Genomic DNA, 24,548 nt, shown 5'->3' with positions numbered 1-24,548 from the left:
GTGGTTAGTTAGGGAAATTCCTTTTATTCAGCTCTTTAATAAATAGTATTTTAATCAATGCCTGCACTAAGCAGCAGTGAGATATTTTCTAAAAAATCTGCTGAAATAGAAAGGCTGTGAGGATTCTCAAGCCAACCTGGTGATGCATGTTGATGTTTTGTTTTTAACTATCCAATAAGATTGCTCAGATTAACAGGTCACTCAGACTTTTCCAGGCTCTCTTCATACTGGTGGGACAGGCAAATGCACCAGATAGGCTTTTTAAGTAACTGCACAGATAAAGTCTGGACAGTTTTACTATATACGACTTGCCAGCTCAAGCAGAGAGACTGACAGTGTGGAAACAGCTTGTCAGAGCTCAGGTCATGGTTAAAAACTGCTAATGTTAATGCTGACAGCCTGTAAAGTCCCTGCTATCCATGATACCTTTAGTCAAGTTATAAAACACCCTAGAGGACTCTATCTATTTCCTTCTTGTGCACTATTTTATCCATTTCTGTCATTACTGAAAATATTCAACTAATTTTGTGAATATCCCTTGCTTTAATCTGAGTGATTCAAGCTGAAGCCTGTCAGTGGTACCCAGCACTGCAGCATCCAGCTCCTTTGTAAAGAGGAAGATGTGCTTGCAGGTAGCCACGAATGGCTATTGCCTGTATAACATCCTGCTCCATGATGCTCCCCGGGCTGCATAAGAATGGTTGCTGATTTAGCTGAGATTTGCTACAAATAGGGTCATGGAGAAGGGGCAGGCAGGTGATGAGCTCAGTGGACACTAGGAAATAAGCATCGTTGCTCCAATTCTGGTAAGAAATCACAAAACAGCAAGAGCTGTATTGTCTTCCTGCTGAGCTTCTTTTTACACAAAGTCCACAAAAAGTGGTTGTACTTAAAGACCTGGGTACTGAGGGCAAATCTGTTATGTAGCATAGTCCCTCCTTGCTGTGAGACATGCTTTATATCCTGCATAAAGCCCAGCACTCTGTCTGTGAAATAAAACTTCTTAAACTAAAGTGTATTGTTATCCTTTTAATCTGGGATCAAGCCTTTGCTTTCTCTGTGTACTTGTCTAATGCACTGTATTATCACTAAGTAGTCCCTTGCCACTAGAGAACCAATATAGCCACTCCTGCCATACATCAGACCTAAAAGCTGTGTATTAGAAAAAGATGTCACAGGTAAAAGCAGTGGAAAAGATGCAACCTGGTGATATGCTAGACACAGATTTAGCTGGTGTCCTGGTTTCAGCTGGGATAGAGCTAACTGTCTTCCTAGTAGCTGGTACAGTGCTGTGTTTTGAGTTCAATATGCAAAGAATGTTGATAACACTGATGTTTTCAGTTGTTGCTCAGTAGTGTTTAGACTATAGTCAAGGATTTTTCAGCTTCTCATGCCCAGCCAGAGCACAAGAAGTTGGCACAGGACACAACCAGGGCAGCTGACCCAAACTGGCCAACAGGGTATTCCATACCATGGGACGTTCCGTCTATTATAGGAACTGGGAGGTGGGGGCAGGGAATTCGCTACTCAGGCACTGGCTGGGTGTCAGTCAGCAGGTGGTGAGCAATTGTCCTGCGCATCATTTGTACATTCCAATCCTTTTATTACTACTGTTGTCATTTTATTAGTGCTATCATTATCATTATTAGTTTCTTCTTTTCTATTCTATTAAACTGTTCTTATCTCAACCCACGAGTTTTACTTCTTTTTCCCATTTTTCTTCCCCATCCCACTGGATGGGGGGGAGTGAGTGAGTGGCTGCGTGGTGCTTAGTTGCTGGCTGGGGTTAAACCACGACAGCTGGCTAGTTAAGGAAGTCTGCGAACCATTTTTGCTATTTGTTCTACCAGAATTGGAGAAGTTGCTTGCAAATTCATTGAACATACTCTTGGCCAAGAAGAAAATACAACATGGAAGTAGTGTTGTTTACTATAGAAGTCACATAGACTAAAGAATAGCAGGGTAAAAGTAAGAATACAGGTGGAAATAGAATACAACAGAAATGCAATTTAGAACAACAGAAATAAAAGAATTAGGGCATGGATTTCAAGTCCAAGAATCCCACCCCAGTTATTCTGGGGTTTTTGCCCTGCCAAGCCAAATGCAGTAGTGCAAGTACTACAGAAATAAAGAGCTCACAAGGTAACTCCATGCTGTCAAAGACATCTTGCTATTAAAAAACAGTGTAGGTAAGAGCAAAGGTGGAGTTTAGACCATTTAAATCTGAGCTGAACCTTTTCCTGAAACAGAGCATTCTAAAAAGAACAGAGCTACTCCTTTGAAAAGATCACAGAATTACAGAATGCTTGAGGTTGGAAGAGACTTCTACAGATCATTTAGTCCAGCCTCTCTTCCTCAAAGCAGTCAAATTTACTTGTTAATAGCTGTGAAAAGAACTGTATCATAAATACTGGGTGAGTAGTGTGTAAAGAGATGGTCTAAAATATCATCGGTTACTATATCTACTTTAAAAAGCTCTTTGAAAATGTGTTACATGGCCAACTGGTTCATCGGGGTGCATAGATTTCAGGACAAAGGAACTCATTCCCTAGAATAACTTTCCCAAATTAGGATACTTTGTCAGTAGTAGCCATCAATGAAAACAAACTAGAAATTACTGCACTGCTCTTCTTGAAGCCTTACACCAATGTATTCTGCAGTAGTCAGCTTCAATTTTGTCTTACAGAATAATTAAACAGACTCTTGTTTTCACCATGTCTGTTTAAAAAAAAGTCAGTTGGGTAGAAATTCTTCACTCTAGAAAATATCTATATTTTATAAACTTTTCTTTAGCCCTTTGTCCTTGTTTTCCATTGTAGGTAAACATAAGACATATGCTTGTGGCATAGAAGAAGTTGATACTGAAGTAATTGCTTATGCATGACAAGTTAAATGTTAATTATTAGAGCATCATCCCATGTTGACTTTCTAATCTAGGCAAATGGCATATAAATTACTGAAGCTTGACAAGTAGCTTTCTATTTTGGCAAACTTAAAACTGTTTTAGTTTCAGAATACTTGGTAGCACATAGATGTTTGAATTTGAGAAGTTCTTTTTTTTCCTTTTTGATTTTGTCAGTGTGCCTTGCTTCTCTTTTATACTAGTCTGACATGCTCTGTTATTCTAGATAGTGCTCATTTTTCACACTGACTTCTAGTGCCTTTCTTTCTAATCCTTCCTCAAAAAGTTCATAGTCCTCCTCTTCCCAACTCTGAAACTTAAATAGATTTCATAAGATGCAACACAGCTCTTAGTACATTAACAGCAAAAGAAATTGCTAGGAATCTGACATGTAATGTAAACAGGAATGAATCTTGTATGAGCCCTGCAAAGCTTGCTCTTTGATGAAATATGGTTTGTTATATGTTCTCTCATCATAACTAGATGCAACATTTGGACTGAAGGAGTCCTAATGTTGTGGAGTAGTTTTTTTGTTTAAGTTTAATTTCTTTTCTTTTTTTTTTTTTTTTTTTCCAAATTGACAAAGCTGCTGTAGGATCAACCCTGTTTCCTGATGTAACAAATATCTCTTTTATAGTATGAAAGTGTAGCACATGTAGCACCACTTCCTTGGCTGAAGCACATTAATTCTGTCCCATTGTAGTGGAGCTATGCTGATTTACAGTGGCTGAAAACTTGGCCCACCTTGTATATCAGTTCTTTGCATAACCAGACAAGGGGCTTTTAGCCTTATGTGAGTAACAGTCCTATTCATTTCAATGTGAGCTTTGTCGGAGTAATCCTGACTGCAGGATTTTACCCTTGGGCAGCAAAACCAATGGGATGCAGGTAGCTGAGACAATTCAGAAGAGTAACCTGTTGTTTACAAAGTGAAATACTGTGGCATTAGGAGGAAAGAATAGAAGGAAAATTTCCCGCAATCATATCCTTGGATAGCCATGAAGAACCTTTACATGAAAACAAAAGTGTGTCTGGTATAAGATAACATTCCCTATTGGTGCAAATATGTACACTTATGTGCACTACTGGAGAATTTATCACAGTGAGCACAAATAAACTTGTCAAAGTTTGTGGTATCTGACAAGATAAAAGGAACAGTCAGAGTAACAATATGTGTAGGGCCAAATGTTCGTGCAATTTATGTTTCTAATTTGATTCTATAAGGCAGAATCTGGCACTGCAAGAAAGTTACTTGCTAAAGAGAAATGACATACTTCCTATGGAAAGTCTGCATGATATCCTTACTATTTTACACAATGCTTACTAGAAAGGATTTTTTTTGAAATATTGTTTCAGTAGGTTCCATATAGTAAAGTATGTTGCTCTGTATTTAGATCACATTTGGATTGTGGTTATGCTTTTTCTTTCTTTTTCTTCTCTTTTTTCCCTTCTTTTTTTTTTTTTCCTTTTTTTTTCTTTTTTTTTTTTTTTTCCCCCCTCCTTCTTTCTTCTTCTGTGGATTCTCAGCTGTAGGTGACATTATTGTGATGGCTGCATTTCAAAGACCTCACCTGCTCTGTCATCTCTGAATTTATGTTACACTTCATGGTATCAGCTCTAACGATCTTATTCTCTCGCTCTCTCTTTCCTTTGCACCTCTACTCACTTCCTGACACTTGACACAATAAAACACTTTTTCATTTAGAAACTGTATTTAACCCCTTTTCACCAATAGCTTATTACTCAAAAAAGAAAGAAAAGTAAATCAGTGGGATGCTACAACTTTGAGGATTCAAATTTTTGTTTATTGCAAGTAAATATATTTACGCACTTTCTATAAAGACTGGCTAGGTATAAACAAGAGAGTTACCTGTATGTATCTCTATTTAAAAATTCATAAATGAACCGCTGGCTCCTTTAACTTATTTTTTCCATCAGTCTTTTATAATCAGGCTTCATTTCCTGGCAGTTAAGACAATAAAAGAAAACAGACACAGTGCTGAAGACAAAATTAACTCTTTCATACAGATCCTTTCAATCAATAAAAAACTGTAATGTTTATGACAGCACATTTTCTTAAATGTTATGTCTTCATTTACATACACACTAAATTGTATTGTTGGGAAAAACCTAATTTAAAGAGCCCTTACCTTTATCTATGTCTTAAAAACAGAGAAACACAACTTATTTGTCAAAAATTCTAACAAATAAGTGAGCAGCATATTTTAAAAATATGATTATTGTTCCAACATGTAACCAGTATCCATAAGGAAAATATATATGTAAAAGCTTGGTAATAACCATCCACAGAGGTTGCATAAAACAAAATCTTTACTTATTAATTTCATTTCCTTTTTGCTGAAGACATCATTAGCAGACAAAGTTGTCATTCTTTTAAAGTAGTTAAAAATTCGAAGTACTTAGTGAATATTTTGAATGATTAATATTTAGCCTATTCGTTATTCATGTGCTGTTCACTTTAGCTATTTGTGGTTCATTATTGGTAGAAGAGCAAGAACTCTGAAGTGAATTCACATAAATATGTATTTTTGAATAGCAAAAGATTATTCAGTAAAGATTCAAGCATGCTTTTTTTTTTTTTGAGAGGGGGTTTATGTTCTTATTGTACCCAATTGCTATTATTTTCTATTTCTTGAATCCACTCGTTTCTGTATTTCTGACTGAGAAAGGACCACAAATATAGTGGAGGAAGTTAAATACAGACTTTACAAATATGGGTACAAAGAGATATGTAAAATGCTGTGTCTTCAGTGAACAGATGGACCAAGAAGTTGTTGTGAATCTGGCTAGGAACTATGGTGAATGATATTTCATTAGCCCATATCAGTTACAGATCTGTTGAACAAAATAAGACTCCAGACATTTTCTGAATTACTCTCTTATATAGGTCAACTCACAGTTGTAAGAGCAAATGTTCACAAACAGCCACTGATCTGGGTGCCCCAGATTTTAAATGCCCAGTTGGAAGCATTTTGGGTTTGGTGGACTTGCAGAGTGTTTTTTTCTGAGACCCAAACCCAAGGATATCTCAAAATTGAGCTTTGGTATACAAAACATCAGGTAGGAACAGCCAGTTTTTAAAAGTCATGTTTCTCCATCATATACTTTCTCTGCTATCATATGGACATTATGTCCTTAGGAAAGGTGATTCTTTCTTATTGTGCCAGAGAAAGACTCAGGAGACACGGCCATAAGAGATTGTTTGCTCTGTTACAGATCTCTCTGCGACCTTAGACAGTTCACCTAACATCCCTTTGGCACCATTCCTCACCTATACAATAATAACAGCTAGCTCTGTTTTGTGCAAAATAAGTGTGGCAGTACTTAACATCAGTCAATTCCATTTTGAGAAAAAAACACTCAGATACAAGAACTATGCATATCTATAATCTAGGGCAATATGGCCTGAATCTTGAGTGCTACTGTGATACAAGTAATTAACATTTTCTTCCTGGAATGAAGGCTGTCAACACATTTTTTAATAGATTCCATGAATTAAGTCATGGTTTCAAACAATTTGGTCTGAAGTTGTGCATTAAAACTGTGGTGAGCCATTAAAAAGATGACTTACCAACTGTCAAAAGCAAAATAAGAATTAAGAAGGTGAAGAGAGAGAGTGCTGTGTGACAGTCACCATAGATTTTCCAGACTGAATGCTCAGATGTCTCTTTACGCCTAGGTCTGCTGGAAACCTTCAATGCAGGTACAGAAGTCACACCTGCATCTGTAGCAAGAAACCCTAACTTCCCTGTCAGTCTTTTCTCACCACCTATGTAAAAGATTCTAGCAAAAGATTCAGCACTAATTGCAATTTTGCTATACTCATTGCAAATAACAGTATTGAAATGGTATCTTTTTGAAAAATTTAATGCATTAAACCTAATGTCTCTGGGTGATCAAAACTCTTTTGGTGTCAACTTCCTCTTAGGTAAACAATTAAACTCTACTTTCAACTGTAATCTGAAATGTATCACCTAATTTTTTCATAGAATTAACTCCCGCTGTCTGTTTGGTGATTCATAAACATTGATGTATGAAGCTGTCAGACTGTAGGTATTGGAGGGTAAGGGAAAGGAATATTTTGTCCCTCACACAGAATGAGGGAATTTATCACTGCTTCTTTTTGGAGCTTGGTACAGCCTCCTGTGAGTACTACCGTAGCTCTAACAAGCCAGCAGACATTCTCTTGTGTGAAAATCAATAATGCCTCACACGGGTGTTAGCAATGCCTGTAAAGGAGGAGATGTACTCAGCTATTACTACTATACGCTACCGAAGGAAACCCTCACTTTTCAAGGCTACAGGAAATCAGTCTTTTGAAGTGATCATTTCCTTTAACTCTTTTTGGTGACTTCTGTTCATCTTTGCCCCCTACTCTGCTGATAAGTAAGTGACAGGGCACCACAGTAGCCTTTTCAACATGAGGTATAGAAAGCAGAAAGTAATTCCAAAGGCTATTTTTTTGTTGCAGTAAATAGCCTGTCTGAACCAGATACAAGCTTCTGATGTAACACCGTTTGTCTTCAAGTACCTTCAACAGAGCAAATCTGCTTTTGTTTTGACATTTTGCTGTCAAATTTCCCGAATGCATAATTCCAGATATATTATAGAAATACGAGTGTTGCAGTCAGGTCTGCTTCCCAGTCATAGATAGATAATTCCATGAATAACAAATCCATTATCACTCTTGCTACTGACAGCAACAATAACAAAATCATTGTATCAACAAAGGAAACAAATGATGGTAACACATACAAAAGGAATATTGTATTGACCCAGTATACAGGTAGCCATACAGACGAATATACTGTTCTACATATGTTACTTTGTAATTTTTAATTTTTGCAGTGTAACAGGGAATTACTCTCCAGCAAGCATGAAAGCCACAGACCTTCCTGCTTGTTTTTACAAAAAAAATCTATGTGTCAGGTTCTCAATGGGAACAATACAGAGTAATCAAGTCCTGGTTTGCAAAGTCCATGGTACATATTTGTGGCAAGTTAGCTTGAGTCCTCTCATGTTAAAGTGCTTTATCTTCACATTTAATGCTTATTTGTTGGAAATCTTATGGCATTTTAATGCAAGATACTAAAACAAGTTTGCAGATAGGTTTACTGAGATGTGAGTTAGACTGATCTGCTGCAAAGAACAAAGGGATATATACTCATCATAGAACAACTAATAGGTGTCTAAGTCCTCCCAGGTTATTCCACATGACTTTGTGGGATACTGGGGTCAGCTCTTTGCTTACCTGAGTGCCCTATACTGCTCTGAGAAGGTTCTAACCCATCTAACAAGTCACCTTGCTTAAATGCTAAAGCTGAGCCAGGGGCTTCTTATATGATTCTAGCATAGAGAGTTCACCCAGCCATATGAGGCTTGTTTGTACAATGGTCATGCCTGAAATTATTCCATGGTGCCATATGTAAATCCTATACCAGGTCATTCTCCAGAAAGCAGAATAGTTTCAGCTGGGTTATAATATGCCAAGTAAAACATCTACAGGAAATGCTTAGCAGATGCTTATTTATTGCTCCAATCTATGCCAAAACATTTCTCCTTTGGTCCTATCATGATAATTAAAAGAAAAACAAATTCATATCACAACAGAAAAATACTTCTTTTCCACTGCTAGCTTCAGTATCTTCCTTCTATTCCTAAATTTTTCAAATACACTATTTTTATTCCACAGCCACTTGGAGTGTAAAGACCTTCTTTATTCCTGTGCAGATAACAGATTGAAATCAAATCAAGCAGAGATGCTTTTTCACACGGTGTATATTTAAATTGTGAAACTCCTTGGCACAGAACATTGTGGATGTTAAAATATTACGTGAATTCAAAAGGCAACTGGACAAATGCATGAAATAAGAGTCCATTAAAGTTTTTGTAGCATTAAGACATTCCTGAGCTGTGAGGGGAAGTAGTGCTACAGTTTTGTCTTGTTCTTTCCAGAATATCTGCACCTGGCCTTGTCAGAAACAGTGTGTTTGCCCTGATGTTCTTGTGTTATTACCTATGCAACTGTCCAGCAAAGTCTTCATGAACCAGGGTTACAAAAGATAATTTTGATCTTCAGGATGACTAAAGAAAAGAACAATGCCTTAGTGTTACTGCCATCAGAGCAGAAATTCCATTTCTCAAATGAAATAAAAAGAATTTAACCTTATAGAGATCCTCTATCTAGAACCTTTCTAGAACCTCCACATGAACAGTAACTTAGTACTGATTAATCAAGCCTTGCAGTATTGTGGATCATCACCTTTATGTATCTGTGAATTACGAGGGATAGAATTTAAAAAGAAAATATCTGTGTTGCATCAGTGGTTACAGCATAATTATATAATCCTAACTATACAAACACTTTCATAACCACTTATATGTGGACCCACGTTGGTCTCTGTGCTGTGTTTTATGATGTAGGAGGATAGTATCTTCTTCAGAACTGTGCTCATTGTCACTAAAAAAAGTGATGATTTATCTGTCCATACCAAACTAAGCACCAGACTAGCTACTGATAAGTAACAAAATATTTTTTGAGAGGTTTCCATGTGATTCTTCATGCTAAGGGGAACTCATATGCAGATTTCTGTCGCTACCACTCCAAGAGGAACTCAGCATAGTTCTACGAAATTGGCTTTTGACATCCTGAAGATCTGAGACTGGTTACCTGCAGCACTAGTCAGATTTTGCTGGCTGAGTCTGAAAGCAACATAGCATGCAGTACATTTACTTGAAGAAAGTATGTAGGAGGAGGAACAATGTGTTTTCAGTGATCTTGTAAACCCTCACTGCCCTGAGGTACAGGCCATCATTTGACTACAGATTTGCTGCTGGCAATTTTTTTATATTCGTTCAGGGAGACTGTGACATTCACTGGTGTTCTCTCCACGCTACTTAGCAGCTCTGAAAATGGTGCTAACACAGATGAAGTAAAAAGAATCATGGGAAATATCTGTCTGGATCCTAAGCCATGCAATTGCATTACTTTCTGAAAGGAATTCAGGGTACAGTACACAGAAACTCCCAGCGCCCGTGGAGCAGCAGGGAGCGTGGCAACAGAGCAGGGCACCTTCGGGTGCCCAACCACAGTGCACAGGACCTATTAAAAAGTATTGCTGTGCTTTAGCTGAAATGATAAGCAGTAACATTGTTATATTTGAAACACGACAGCACAGTGGACCTGCATAACCTACTGGGAATGCCATGAGAAGATATGACGATCCTCTATTTTTTATACTAATGCAGCAAATCCTGTTATGTATTATCTCCATATCATTGGGCAGGCATTGCTCATGGAGAGGATCTCTTCTTAAAGAGGCATGAGCGAAGACTGACTCCTTTTGGTTGCTGGAAATAAAGACATAAACTGGATCTGTGACCTACAGTAGTTAGTCCTCAATGACATACAAGCAGTCATCCCTGCAGAATCCTAACAATGAATGAGTCCATTGCCTGTACATCTTTCCCAGTAAAATAAGTGCTGTTTTCTTAAACCAGGGAAAGTTCTACTCAAGAAATTATGCTTTGTTGTGCTTTAGTGAGATACTATCACCTATAAACTTAAGCGTGTGTATATATACAGTCCATGACAGATGTGTGTGTACATATGTACTATATGTGCGTGCCAGTTGTAAACATCTGTCTAAATGAGTGTGTTGACAATGAATTACTCAGGTAGACGTGACTTTTTTTTAGTGTGAATTAACAGCTTCTTGACTTGTTACTACATCAACTGCTAATTAGTTCCTGAGTGTAGTTCAAGGTGTTGGCATTCATTACAAAGCTTTCTGCAGTGGTTTGGATCTTTATCTGCCTCAAAGGCAGAATCTTCAGGCAAAAAAAGTTCTCCAGTTTATACAAAGCAGATGAGAGAAGGGATAGGAAAGGTGGGCTGCAAGGTCAGGAATTGGGGTTAAAGACAACATATCATCTAGATTTGGCTCCAGTAATGCAAGGAGTGCATTGTTTCAAGTTAGGATGATAACTTTAACCATCAGGACTAAAGGCAAGATTAATAATTAGAATAAAGATAGGGAGATCAGAACTGGGAACTTCAGGAGATCACTGAACTCCAGTTGAGAGAAGCATGTAATGTTTATCCCTTGATTCTGAAAAAACCCAACACCAAACAAACCAAAAACCAAACCAAACCCCATACAATTGTAGGTGTGATAACAAAGACCCACAGTAAATATTACCAAGCTAGCAGTGATAAGTTGAAAGGATGACAAATGAAATGCTCATACTCAGGAATGGTGGAAAAGCTGATCCAGGGAAATAAATAAATGTGTAAGTTTTTCCTTAATATTATTAATGAATTCAGATTAGAATTTGAAAGAGAACATAAATACATGGAAGCCAAAGGAAAATATGATATAAGGCAGCATCATCTTTCATGCTGGATAAGAATATCTGGGTTTTATTGGATAACAGACTTCTAACAAGAAGATGTAGCATAGTATCTGTCCTGAAGTTTTCCAACTAATTCCACATATGAACACTTAAAGTAATTCAGTTTTGGAAAGTCTTTAACACTTAGCTTCCAATCAGATTTTAAACCCTTGGTTTTATTTAAATCAGTTAGTAAAATAAAGTTTGTTTCAGAAACAGGTGATTAAGCATACATTTTGGAAGCAAAACTCAGCTTATTTTTCGTAACCTACTACTTAACTTACTACTAATACATTAAATCCACCTAGACACAGATATGAAGACTCATGCCATTCACACATAAAATGTTGGGCTATGTTGTCTTTACCATAAAAAGATACGGCAACAATAAATTGGTTACCTCACAGCAAAATGCTAGAAGAGGAAAGATATTTTATTCTAGAGTATCCAGCTGAGAGAACCACTAGGTAGAGGGGAAAAAAGTGTTGGGTTCATCTAGCTATTTAAAGACAGCAACAGCCTAAAGTCTCATGGTCTTTCAGAGCAAAAGGGCTATAAAAGCCTTGCCTGATCTTGCTATAGTTTGTCTCCATCTTTTTTTCTTCCTCTTGACTTTCAGGAAAGAAAACATTTCTTTAAATACCAGACTCTTCTGCTCATTTCCTATGTGCCTTTTTCCTTCTCTAGGCTTGACCTGCCTAGTGCTAGAAAAGCCTTCCTTTTAGAGTTTTATTAGCAATTGCATTTCTTTGATTTGCAAAAAAGCTATACTACATTTTATTTAGTATACTGCCAGATTTCTTTGTTTGGCAGGGTTTTGTTTTTCATGAGTTGCTCATTTTCAAGATTTCAGCCTGTACAGAAGAACTGATGGCTACTGTATCCATGTTAACATGCTACACTAGAGAAAACTATCTTTCTCTACAGAAGGTTTGAAAAAAACCCCAACAGTGGCATGGTGTCACAGCTGTAGAGCTTGACAGTATAAGAGTCTTTGCATGGAGCAGTGTGGAGTTGTCTATGTGCCACACTTTCCTTTTTGTAGGAATATATAGATGATGGGTGCTTCCTTTCACTCATAGTGGTAGGAAAGTGTTGACATAATTTTCGAGCCTGGCATAAGTTTTCATAGGAGTGGAACTACCAGTGGAAAGCTCCTCTTTGCTGTTTTTCAGCATCCTTTTCTCTTCTGCTTCTGCTTCTGTTTTTATGTTTTTTAACAGAGGTATAACAACAGAAAGTCCTAGGTCTGAATTTTGTTGGTGGTACTAGGTGCTCTGGAGATATCTGTAGGATATTCATCAAAAGCAGTGAAGGAGAAATGAAGCTGGATAAAGGGTATTTCTATCCCCTTTTTTCTTAGGTAGTGAGATTTAGCCACAAAGTATTAAGATTTTAATCTATGTGTGAAACTAAGAGACTAATGTTAATCCCAGATATAATGTCTGACCTATGCATTTCCCTTTAAACAAAATAACACAAACAGGACTGCTTCATCTTGAAATCAGAAATATTCTTATTTTAATTAATTCATTATTCTGTGAATGACTGATGATGTAAATATATGTTTTGCAAGCATATACACCATACTATGTTACATATGTAAAGTTTTCAGTGGGTAAAGGAATAAGGAAGCTTCATAGACTGTTCTATATACCAGCTACTTTGCTTTTTACACACCATGGAAAGTGAAGATATTTTCTCTTTATGTACACACGATATCAGTGCATACTCACAAAATATGAACACCTCCAGATTACTAGTCTTAATGTATTGATTTCTGTGGTTGCCTCTGTATTGTCATATAAGATCATCCCACAGCCAGCCTGTTGATGCCAAGCTGCCTGGCCGCCCACCTCCCCTCGGTCTCGGGTGTCCTCCCCCTCAGGCTTGGGTGGTCCTGAGGGACGTTTTCAGAGGTGCTGTGAGGAAGCACCGTCCTCACCCTTTCCCTGGCCAGACCCGTGCCTGAGGCTGCCGCCACCTGACCCACAGAGGGATGTGGGTGACTCCATGGCCCAGTACCCCTGAAAGCATACCGTGCCACATAAAAATGCTTACATCGGAAATTTATTTGGCTGTTGGTATTGTCGCTAGGTGCTGGCCAGGATGGCCTCCACCCACACTGCCGGGAATCTCTCCTGAGAGCCCATGGGGAAAGTCTACAAGTGTGACTGACCACAGCCAGAGCCAGGAGGGGATCTCCGTGCGGACAGACCCACACAGCTGTGGCGGCTTCATTCCCCTTTCCTTTGGCCTCGAGGGGTGGTGAGCTCTCCTCACCCTAGCCTGGGCCCCTGTCCTGCATTGCCAGATGACCCTGTTCTGCCTGGCAACACCTTCCCTGGCACATGGTCTGCCACCAGCCAATGACAGATCTCCGCTCAGCAGCGCTGTGCCCCTCCCCAGGCCAGCAGCCCTTTTGCCGCTTGGTGGTGGCTGACCACAGACCTGTGGTGTGGGAGGTCAGCCTGGGCCTGACACACAACCTTTCCCAAAACCCAGCAGAGGTATGCTCAGGTGCATCACTTCTGAACTGGTAAGAGGCCTGCCTGCAGCCTGCATCCAAAACCAGAGAAGAGAGAAGAGTTCTGAGAGAGAAGAGCAGTTATTTATAGTTGGGATACAGTGCCACACAGTCCCTGCTCATGACCTTGTCCCATAGCATCCAACCCGCTTCCCTATTCCTTCCACTTGTACAGCTCTGAGTTGCCATGGTGGCACAATTTCCCGCAACCCACAGCTTATCTCCTGACTTGGTGCTCTTGCAGGTACCTTGCCTTCAAATTCATATTTTTTTCCTCCACAGAAAAGCTCCATGAGAGTTTTCCATCTCTCCCAGCCCTGCTGAGGACCCTCATGGGCTCTGCTATTCTAAGGCCAAGCTGCAAAGCTTTCTTCAAGAGGATGTTCAGGTAAGCGGTGGTGGAGCGTGACTGTGGGATATGTTGGTCGTCTCATCTCCAGTGGGAAAGGCCATTGTGTTCCATCAAGGATTCAGGCAGGCCAAGCCTGTGAGGCAGGTACTTGTTACGTTGTTTTATTGTATGCTGCCAGGTACAGGTATAGACAGCACTTTGGAAACAGGACAAGGCTAATAGCCTAGGGGTCTGGATTCATGTTGTCTCCCTCCTTCCCACATTTTCCTGATAATCAGAAGTGCTGGCAGATAATGGTGAGAGGCAGACAGAATTCCTTACAGCAAACAGCCTGAGGGATCACAAGTGGGGCACAACTCAAGGGCTACCTGAGATTTCTCAGGGGTGCTAGAAAGGCTTGTGGGATAATCAGCATGTCTGAAGCAACTCGTGCCTAGGTCAAGCAGCATAGATACAGACAGGGTCCCTTCACCTCGGGGCACTTTCACTTTGGTTATGTCTAAGGATGATCATGGCTCTCAAGAGAAAGCTGACAGAACAGTGTAGACAGGTCTCATAAATACACTCAGTGGATGCATTACACTTATGCTCTGTGCAGCTGGTATTTTGTGCATTGGGCTTATCCTCATAGGTTTACTTTCTCATTACTTCAGTGATCAGGACAAAATTTACAAATGTGGGTATGAGTAAATGGCATCCAAGCAGACATGGGAAAGTCTTTTAGAAGGTACAAATGCTACTTTCTAGGTGTTCTGGCAAATTTGTAGTTTTTCACTAAGCCATGGTACTACTAAAGCAGTATGAATGTCCCTTCCTCCCATCTCATTGCTATCAAGGCACGTCATGAGAATATACATAAGACTTACCAGTAGGTCCAGGTATCCTTTCCTATTTCTATAGCCATTTGATTTTTTTCTTTAATTCACTAAAAATCATAATCAGTCTCAGAATATTTATGCAGTAATGAATAAAAAGGTATGTTCAGTAGTTCATACTGATTCATGCATGATAGGATCCATTTGTTTCATGCTCTAAAAATTCCATATTAATAACTAAAAACTGTTTCCATTTTTAGATTTTTTTTAGTTACATAACAGACATTTTCTCTCTTTAAATATTGTTTAAAATCTACCTTCTTTTACAAATGCCCATCAAAATGCCTTTCTTTAAAGAAGCAAAACAACTGCAGCTGGAAAATTGTTTCATCAAAAGTAATTAAGATAACATGTTGAGGTAAACGCAAAAAACTCTAAGTGTGAAACTGAAGGGTTAACAGTAAAATACAGCTATCTACCATTCTTTTCAATGTACAGTAACCTTTAAAAGACAAAGTTAACTTTAGTTCAGTATAGATAATGAGTTTTTAGTGCCCAGTAAACCTAGACGACTTTGGAGTTTTCCAAGCTTGAATAGGAAAGTTGGAGCAACTCAAAGCAAGCAGTAATTTTTTTCCATGGATTGGGTTTCTGGGAAGATTACTTTAATACCTTGCCTTCACTTAGGCTGCAGATAAAAGGCAAGAATGTATTAATACAGAGGTAAACAAAGAATAAGAAGAAGAATAAGGAAAAAAAATTAGATTTCTAAAAGGATTCGGATTATCTTTACAGCATGTTCCCATTTTACACAAATGATGTATCCTTCTAGTCTGTTTTATCCCCACTGGAAGGAAATAAAACCCAAGCAATTTCTGCTAAACAACCCCATATTGCCAACCACAAGTGTTCAAAATCACAAATCAGGCTTTTAAATAGTGAGATCAGCTAAAAAATGGCATGATTTTTGAAAGCAATACAACTGTTTCTTGTATGCATGTGTATAAATATGCATGTGTATTCTTTTAGACTAACCTTCCAGTATTTGAGATTTTACCATTCCCAAGCTCTTTTTCTTTCTTTTTTTTATTTTCTCCCCCCACCCCCCCTTTTTTTTTCTTCACAAAATAAGAGGGCTAAGTATTGTGAAACTGACAATAAAATCACTAATATTGGCAATGTCATGTCTCCCCCAGGCCCCAGTTAATAAAATGCAAAGTAGCAATAACATAAACTCCCAGGACAACAGCAAACCTTGTTTTTCTGCTGTGCTACCACATGGGGTAAATAGTGGGTGGGCATGTAGGAGGGTGCACAATGGAGTACAAAATAAACACAAACTCATTTCATTTGAGGGAAAAAAAGCCCTAAACTGATCTGTATTTAGTGAGCCTTGAATAATGAGTATGGCCTAAGGAGTAGAGCAGCCCTGGTGATAACTCTTGCCTACTGCAAAACATATTGCAGTGCAAATGGAAAAATAGTCTCAGAGTCTTATTTATTGTCCATCTCCAAAGGCAGGCAACTGCTAAAGGAACTTAAGGTAGTTTCATCAAAGAGGGGGGCGGGGCAGGGTGAATCTGATCAAGTTTTTTTTCCCCCTCCAAATCAAAGGATTAATAGGTATGGTTTATTCTGGACATTCAAGTTGGTCCCTAGGTACCCATAAGAGACTGTGAAAAATCTGTGATCTCTAGTTAAAATCAATGGCCAACTTTCAGCCATAGGCATCAGAGTATAAACAAATTATTATTTTAGCCTAGAAGTAGTCTAAGAACTTATATAAAAGAGAAAGTCTGCTCACTTTTCCATCAAAATTACATGGTTTTGCTATAGTAGATTCACAAAAGCCAAATCCGAGCAGTTTTTGGTCAGTGCAGAGGTAGGTTTCTGTAGATTTTTCCAAGTCTGTGTTGGCTTGTGCAGAATGACTTTGCCACTCAGCAACAGGCACATGAAATGGAATCAGTCATTGCTGCTGCCTGTAGCCATGTGTTTGGATATGTTGTAGTGCTTTTAAACATGATAGAAAATATCACAGAACTTTAGAAGAAATGGTTACACCTGATTAAAGTATTTAAAATCTCTAGAGTTACATCTTTTTTTTATGGCATTAAATTGACTTACCTGTTAACTTAGGGAGTGTTCAAAATCCTACTAAAATTTTATTGTACTTAAGCTATAGAGGCATCTAGAATGGCACAGTGAATTATGAAGCAGCACGGAGACATACCACTTCCCATTAAAAAGCCTTTACCACAATTAGATAGATCTCAGAAGCATTCTTTCTATCTGTATAGCTGTTCAAATGCCACTTTTACTATTCAAATGTTTTGAGAATTGATTTTAATTTTTATTACCTTTTCACTGTCATTTCTTCTGGGCTTAGGGACCACTGAGAGCAGAGAAGAAGCAGATGGCAATAGGACAAGACTATCTTGGCATGAAAGGCCACTGAGTTCTCCAGAAATGATCTTTGCTTTTCCACTGTCCACACTCCACTTTTAAAGATGAAAGAATCTTCTCCCTTTTCCTCAGAAATTTAATGGGAGAACTTAGACCCTTTTAGTGATGTGTTGAATGGCTGGGAAAACCTTAAAGAAAGCAGAAATGGTCCCTTGAAAATACCCTACAGAGATTTTTGCTGGGCAGCAATTTACTTGGTATTAGCAGGTGATGTATTTAGTATAAACAATTATTGGGGAAAATGAAAGACTAATTCCATAGCTTTGTGTGCAGGTCTGTCCACTCACCTGTCATGTATGGATGCTTGCTCTATTCCTGTTTTAGGGTTTAGCTTTTCTCAGAATTTTCATTAAGATTGTGTGAAAAGACTTGTCTTCGGTGAAAAAATTCTGAAAACTTGAATATTTATGAAAGATTAACCTCTATTTTTTGAGTAGTCCTACTGACCATTTTTGTGATGGCCACATATATTTCCTCAGGCTTTTCAGGTAATCATTCCAGCCAGAAAAGAATTTGATAAAAAATCACACAGAAGGAGTCTGCTTTTATTTATTTGCTTGTTAGTGCATTTGTTTTTTAGTCTGGTCCCACAGATTTGAATTCTCTCTTGCACAAGGCGGTCAAGATTCACCTTGCTCACATGGTCTAGAGTCTCAGCAACAAAGACAGACTTACGTATTTCCCACAATCCTTTCTCAGTGCCAGGTTAAAATCCATAACTCAGCTTTTAATATCGCACAAAATACAGGAGATAACATGTATAAAATAATTCATTTCTGATTTAAGGACATGGTTGTCTTTTTAATGTACTTGTTTTTCAGTGTTAGTCATGGATACATGCTTATTTGCACATATATAGACAAATATCTACACCTTGAAGTAGGCAGATGTAAAGATCTGATTTGCATGCATATATCATGTATTTGCAAGAATGTATGAGGCATAAAATAGAAAATCTGGCTTAAGGTATTTTTCCAGTCTGAGAAAATCTTATTTATTTATTTATTTATTTATTTCTTAGATAATTAAGAATCTTACAATGTAGAATGTAGAATGTAGAATCTTACAATGACTTTTGACTCAGCTGTCATTGATTTAGCTTAGGAAGTATTTGGATAGAAGAGATCAGTTAAGAAGGATATTTTACCCCCCATATTTTCCCTTGAAGGTAATAAAATCCTTGGATGGCCAACTGCAGGTGAATAACCATACTTTTTCAGCCCGTATTAGGATAGTCTTTTCTATGTGTGGAAGATCAAACACATCCAGCTAAGCCTAATGGGAAGAGAAGTAATCATAAGGGAATTTGGTAATGGAAGCAAAAAGCTAAGTGGCAAAGGATTGCAGACGCATTGTTAAATAATATCTGAGGTGTGGAGCAGAAGGCTGCTAATATTCGGATCAAGGTGACTTTCAAGTGGAAAGTATCCTTTTGCTATGTACTGAAAGCAACATAGGTGTGATGATAAACATTTCATGTAGCCAAATTTAAAGTTAAATGTCAAAATGTAACCTCATACAAATTATTAGACTTGAACACTTTTACAAAACATTTACTTGAAAAATGTTTATAAACACTTAAATAAACCTATGGCAAATATGAAATAAATATCTATTAGGAACATTTAGTAGGGAGAATGTTGTATGTGTTTGGGAAATAAGCTGGTTTTGTTGGTGAATGTACAGAGATATTAGGGAAGAAAAAAGAGTGCTTGATGACCTATTCCCAAACAGCAGCTTGAAATAATTCCTAAAGTTAGTTTACCTGATTTTGTTGTTGTTGCTGTTAAACTGCAAGTTTATTTTAAGACATTTTCCTCTGAAGTTATTGAAGCACATCTTTGACCTTTACTCAAAGCTAATGGATTTTTATCTTGTAGTTGCAGGTGTCTAAATGTGTTCTCTTTGTCTTTAATGAAATTTAGTTTTGGTGAAAAGCTGGCTTTATTGACAAGCACATTTTTTCACTTTAGATTTGGATTTCTCAGTGTTTTCTTTCCAAGCACACAGTAACTTAATTTGTACAAAATATAAATAGTAAGCACAGTTGCACAAATTCAAAAACATGTATTTGCCATCTATTATTAGTATGTTTCCTTTCTGTTAACACAGGAAATCTCACACAAACAAGTGCACTGATAACTGTGATAAACAAGTTGGTGTAGCGCTTATTTTTCTACTGCTTGCTGACTTGAGGACTGCAAAATATATCTCTATTAAAATGAAAAAAAAGAGAAGAAAGAAAAGTAGAGATGGCATGTTTTACTTAAATGCCAAAAAAAAAAAAAAAAGGTGCATTTCATCCTGCATGTTCAGAACCAAACTCATAGAACAGTAAGTGGTGTCATTTTTGGTACTGGGACTTGAGTTAACAAAACCAGGAGTTGGCCAGAAGCCTGTTTTTGGATTCAGACTTCAGATACTCATTAAGCAAAAATACTCATGTGCAACATACTGAGTTTGTAGTGACTGACCATCAGCTGCCAAAGTTGAAATTTCCCACTCTCTCCCACACAGTTTGTGGTACTTTTAGTCACAAATTTGTTGAGACTCATTCCAAGAAGAAAATTATGAGAATTGCCTTCCCAGGTGTAACGGCTATATGAAGTGCACCTGCAGGCATTCCACACCTATGGCACACTTCATACCTTGCCTCTTTTTGTCTGTTGCCTCTAAATTTACCTCCCCCCAGGGACACTGTGAGACTTTCATTTTCTCATGCTTTCTGGTGTTGGTTAATTATTATGTACACATCAGCAGTTCTTTTTTAGCTGGAAGAATCTTGATCTAGATGAGTTCAACTTAAATACATGAGAAGTTTCTTAGGTTTTGCCTGTATTTTATGTTCCCTACTATTTTCAAGTGTTTAAGAGTGTTATAAAAACTATTGTGTTTCTACTGGAAGTATGTACTATGGAAGTTCTTGAATATGCCAAGACTAAGAGTGATGCTACAAAAAGCTTCTCCTCAGCCTGCCTGCCCCTTCCCTGCATTTCAGAAGGTATTTAACTACCGTTAAATTAAGAGGAAGTATCATCAAATTTTAGATGCCTGTAGTGAGAAAATTAGGGATAAAATCAAGTAGATTATCAGGCTACCCTTAAAGCAGAAAGTTCTGTGAAGCACAGAATAAAAATATAGGTCATGCAGTGCAGAAAAGATAAGGGAAGTTAGCTAAACTGTTCAATTCGTAGGAAATTTTTTGACCAATTTTGTTTTTACTAAAAGGTGACGATTCATGAAAACAAACTACAAAACAGTCTGCTTAGACACTTTCCTGATTCAAAATTTTAAAAGAATATAATACTGTAACATCCCATATTTACATTTTAAAAACACAAGGCTATTAATGGGATTGAGATAAAATGACATTTTAAAGTAAAAACGTTAACTTCTATGTTAACTTCTTCCTTTTTTTAAAAAAAAATAGAAGACTAAACAAAATATTTAGACAAATATGAAACATTTTTGGTGTCTCAGGTCATGAAAACGTTAAGGAACCAACTTTTTTTTTGTTCTGGCTCAGGATGGAAACATTTCTCAATATTGGAAAAATTCTATAAGTTAGGTGTGCCAGTTTCTTTGCAAAACCCAGTAAAAAATATACACCCTGCTCTAAAAAGTTCACATTTTTATAGCTGGTACAAACTGAGCTCATGTGTTAAGAAGTTTTGTGAACATCTCTCTAGATTTCAGAATTTGGTATAACATTTATAAGAAACAGCCCTTCTTAGCTATATGTACCTAAAGCAATTGAATAGGTTCTTGTGATCATTGGGAAATGTTTGTTCCCTCTCACATGCATTTCAAGTACTGCTTTAGAAATTCTCTTTCATAATGTCAGCCTCCTCTTTATATCTTTCTACTGCCTTTCCTTTTTCAACTGCAATAACCAGATGCCTGGCTTGGCCAGGATAGTCCAAAAATATTGGTTTATGCCACAGCATCTCAAAGATTTTCTTTGAATCACTATTTTATGTTAAATTTTCAGAGAGGACATGAGATTTTCCTTGAGTTTAAATCTTCAGCAGAGTTACAAAAACTTACACACAGCAAAAAGTGAGGTAGGACCTTAGAACACTGCAGTATCACCCAATGTATATATATGAAGAATTATGATGGAAGCTTGGTCTCTGACACCCAAACTTTTTTTTTTTTTTTCTTTGAGTGATCAATGTATACTATAAACATGAGTTAATCATCTTCTTTTAAAGCTGTCCATGCATATGGATTTTTTTAGGCTTGCTTATTGTGTCTTCCCATAGTTTAGTGAGGTCTGAGAATGGAGCAAGGCTTATGCTTTCCTGCTATGTAAAACAGATTGCAAAACACAGACACAGCCTGGGACAGAGGTGAGCTATGCTCATTGCAGAACCCCTGCAAGACTGTCCATTTACAAGATGCATGTTAAGAGATAGTGCTGAACCCACTGACCTTGAAGTTTAAACCAAGGGGCAAAAAAGGAAGATAGGCAGCAAGATAAAAGAAGATTTTTTTCTATTTTACATCTTAGAAGCTGAGTCATAGAAAGATTAAATAGCTTGCCCAAGGTTATAAGGATGCTTAGAGCCCTACCCTAAGCTGATCAACCCTCAGTTTATTGTTTCACCCTTCTGTAATACACAATATTAACCTAGTATGAAGGAAGAGCTTTTTCCTACATCTGAAAAAAAAAAAATTTTTTTCACTGTATGTTGCTGGGCTATTTTTTTTTTTTTAATAATGGATTTAGTATGACCCCTTGAGAAACCCTAGAAGCCTAGATCTCAACTAATAAACTGGGTCTGACAGAAGAAACATCTGCTCATACAAAAGCCCTAGCACCTGCCAAAAGCAGAACATAGGCCTTAATAGCACTTCCATGGCTCTTACCAGTAAACTATGTCTGAATGGAAAGATCTAGAAACTTATACTTACTGTTGTGAATCCCCATTACATACATAGATGTTCCAGTCAAGTTCAGTTGATATGATTATACTGTGACCTTTGACTGCTGGTGGAGAGTAGCATGCTTAGCAAATGGAGCAGGAAGCAAATGGAGCTCTGGGAGATAGCACACAGTGGAGATAACTGTGCCTGTGGTGCAGAGAAAGCTGTCTGGGGAGCACGTGAGAGAAGAAGGGATTTGTATGTTGTTTGGTGGAAGAAAGTCTCTTGGTGTATTATATATATGAAACTACAAAATATACACATTATATGTCTGTGTAAAATATGGGGAGCCAGGAAGTTGGGCTAGAGAATCGGATGTAGGCTACATTAATTTTGATTTCTGTTACTTGTGCCAATGCCATATCAGTTTGCTTAACCTGTTGACGCTAACAAAAGTATGACCAGGAAATAGTGAAATAGTTTTGGAAAAAATAATACCTGTATGAAAGGATCATAGTCCTATTCCATAATTTTGGATTCCTATGCAATAACAAGCCAAATAGGTTCTACAGAGTATGGTAAGATGCACATGGCTCAAATGGTAGTTCATGTCAGTAGCACAGTTACAAAATGCTGTTGGATATGTGAACTTTTCACCTAAAATTAAAGCCTCTTTTCCAAGTTTGTGTGCATTGTTTCCCTGTTCTTCCTGAGACACTTGTCCTGGTGCCCTAGTTAGCTTGCCAGAGCTTGCAAAGAACAAGGATGTGGGAATAATGAATTATTCTATTCATATATTATTCTTGATGAATAGTAAATTATTCTAATAGCATTTACTATTCTATTCATTTATTACTGGAGAATAATTAGCCGGGAATGGCTTCTAAGAAGTTTTTCCAAAATTAGACTTTAATGGTTTCACTGTATTTATCTTCACCTGTATGAAAATATCTTTGTAGGTCTCCCCACTTAACTGTTCCCATCTCCTCCCCCACTCAAACGTGTGTCTGTTTCCCAAAGCTACTGTATTGTTAAAAAAAATGTTAATCTCCTCCTCTCCCAAAGACCCAACCTCTTCCTCCACATAGCTGAACTCCCATTTCAGACAGATACCCTTCTTCTAGTTAGATGCATCTTGCCTGTGCTAATGAGAAATGTATGTGAGTGGGGGAAAGACCTGAATGAAGATCAAAGAATAGGTGTGTCTGTATGATAATAGAGGTTATAGGTAAATGAAAGGAGGTGGTTATGGAAAGATACATATGAGTAAGGGAGAGATGCAATGTCTGCACAGGTGATATATCCAGCTGAGATTTTAAAGTTAATGGGACTACAGAAGGGCCCTCAGTTTGCCTCCACACAGAGGACTCAGTGCTGCTGTCTTGACTTTGACCAGTGCTTATCTGGGGCTGCAGTGTTTGCCAATACTAGATTTCACTCTGCCTTTTGGATTCTATACTTCCTTTCTTCATCTCTCCTGGTATTTCAAGTCCCTCAATTTGAAGACAAAGATGTACCCATAGTAAATTTCTGGATGGCCCTTCTCCTTGTAAAGGCAGGATGAGCTGAACTGTGTTTTGTTGTTTTGCTTTAGAGCTGTTGTAGAAGAGGGCTGCTTTTCTGCATGCTGCTACCTATCCAGACTGAATATTCCTCTATATCTAAATCATTTGCATATATGACTGAATTCTATATTCATCCAGAATCAATGTTTCATCTTCTGTAGCTTCCTTTCCTTCCTTTTATGGAAAGAAGGGACTTTCTCTCCCTCTCTTCTTTGTAGAATGAAAATAGCTTCTATGAAGGATTTAACATATACAATTCACTGTGAATATCATGCCAAATAATACATATGAAAACTTAATGTTACCCTACATCCAGTCTGCCTTCTTTTCCAAAGTCTTTTGACTTAACAGTGTAATTATTATTGATATAAGTAGTATAGATGAGGCTGACTGCCTAGTGCATGACCACTTGCATATTTAAATTGGACCTATCCTGGGATCCCACTCGCTTCCCAGCCAGTTAGGTACAAGAACATTCATTACTCTTTTTAATTCTGGGTCTCTAAGGTATAACTTCAGGGTACAATCTTGCAGCAGCTACAAATTTCCTTCCTTGTGATGTTGAACTTTGGAGTCCAGGTGGACTAAGCCCAGAAGAGCTACTGCACTAGCTTGTATCTGCTCCATCTAATCCTGT

This window comes from Accipiter gentilis, chromosome 4 (genome assembly GCF_929443795.1).
Source record: "Accipiter gentilis chromosome 4, bAccGen1.1, whole genome shotgun sequence".
In the NCBI taxonomy this organism is placed as follows: Eukaryota; Metazoa; Chordata; class Aves; order Accipitriformes; family Accipitridae; genus Astur; species Astur gentilis.
Note: the sequence above shows the minus strand (reverse complement) of the source record.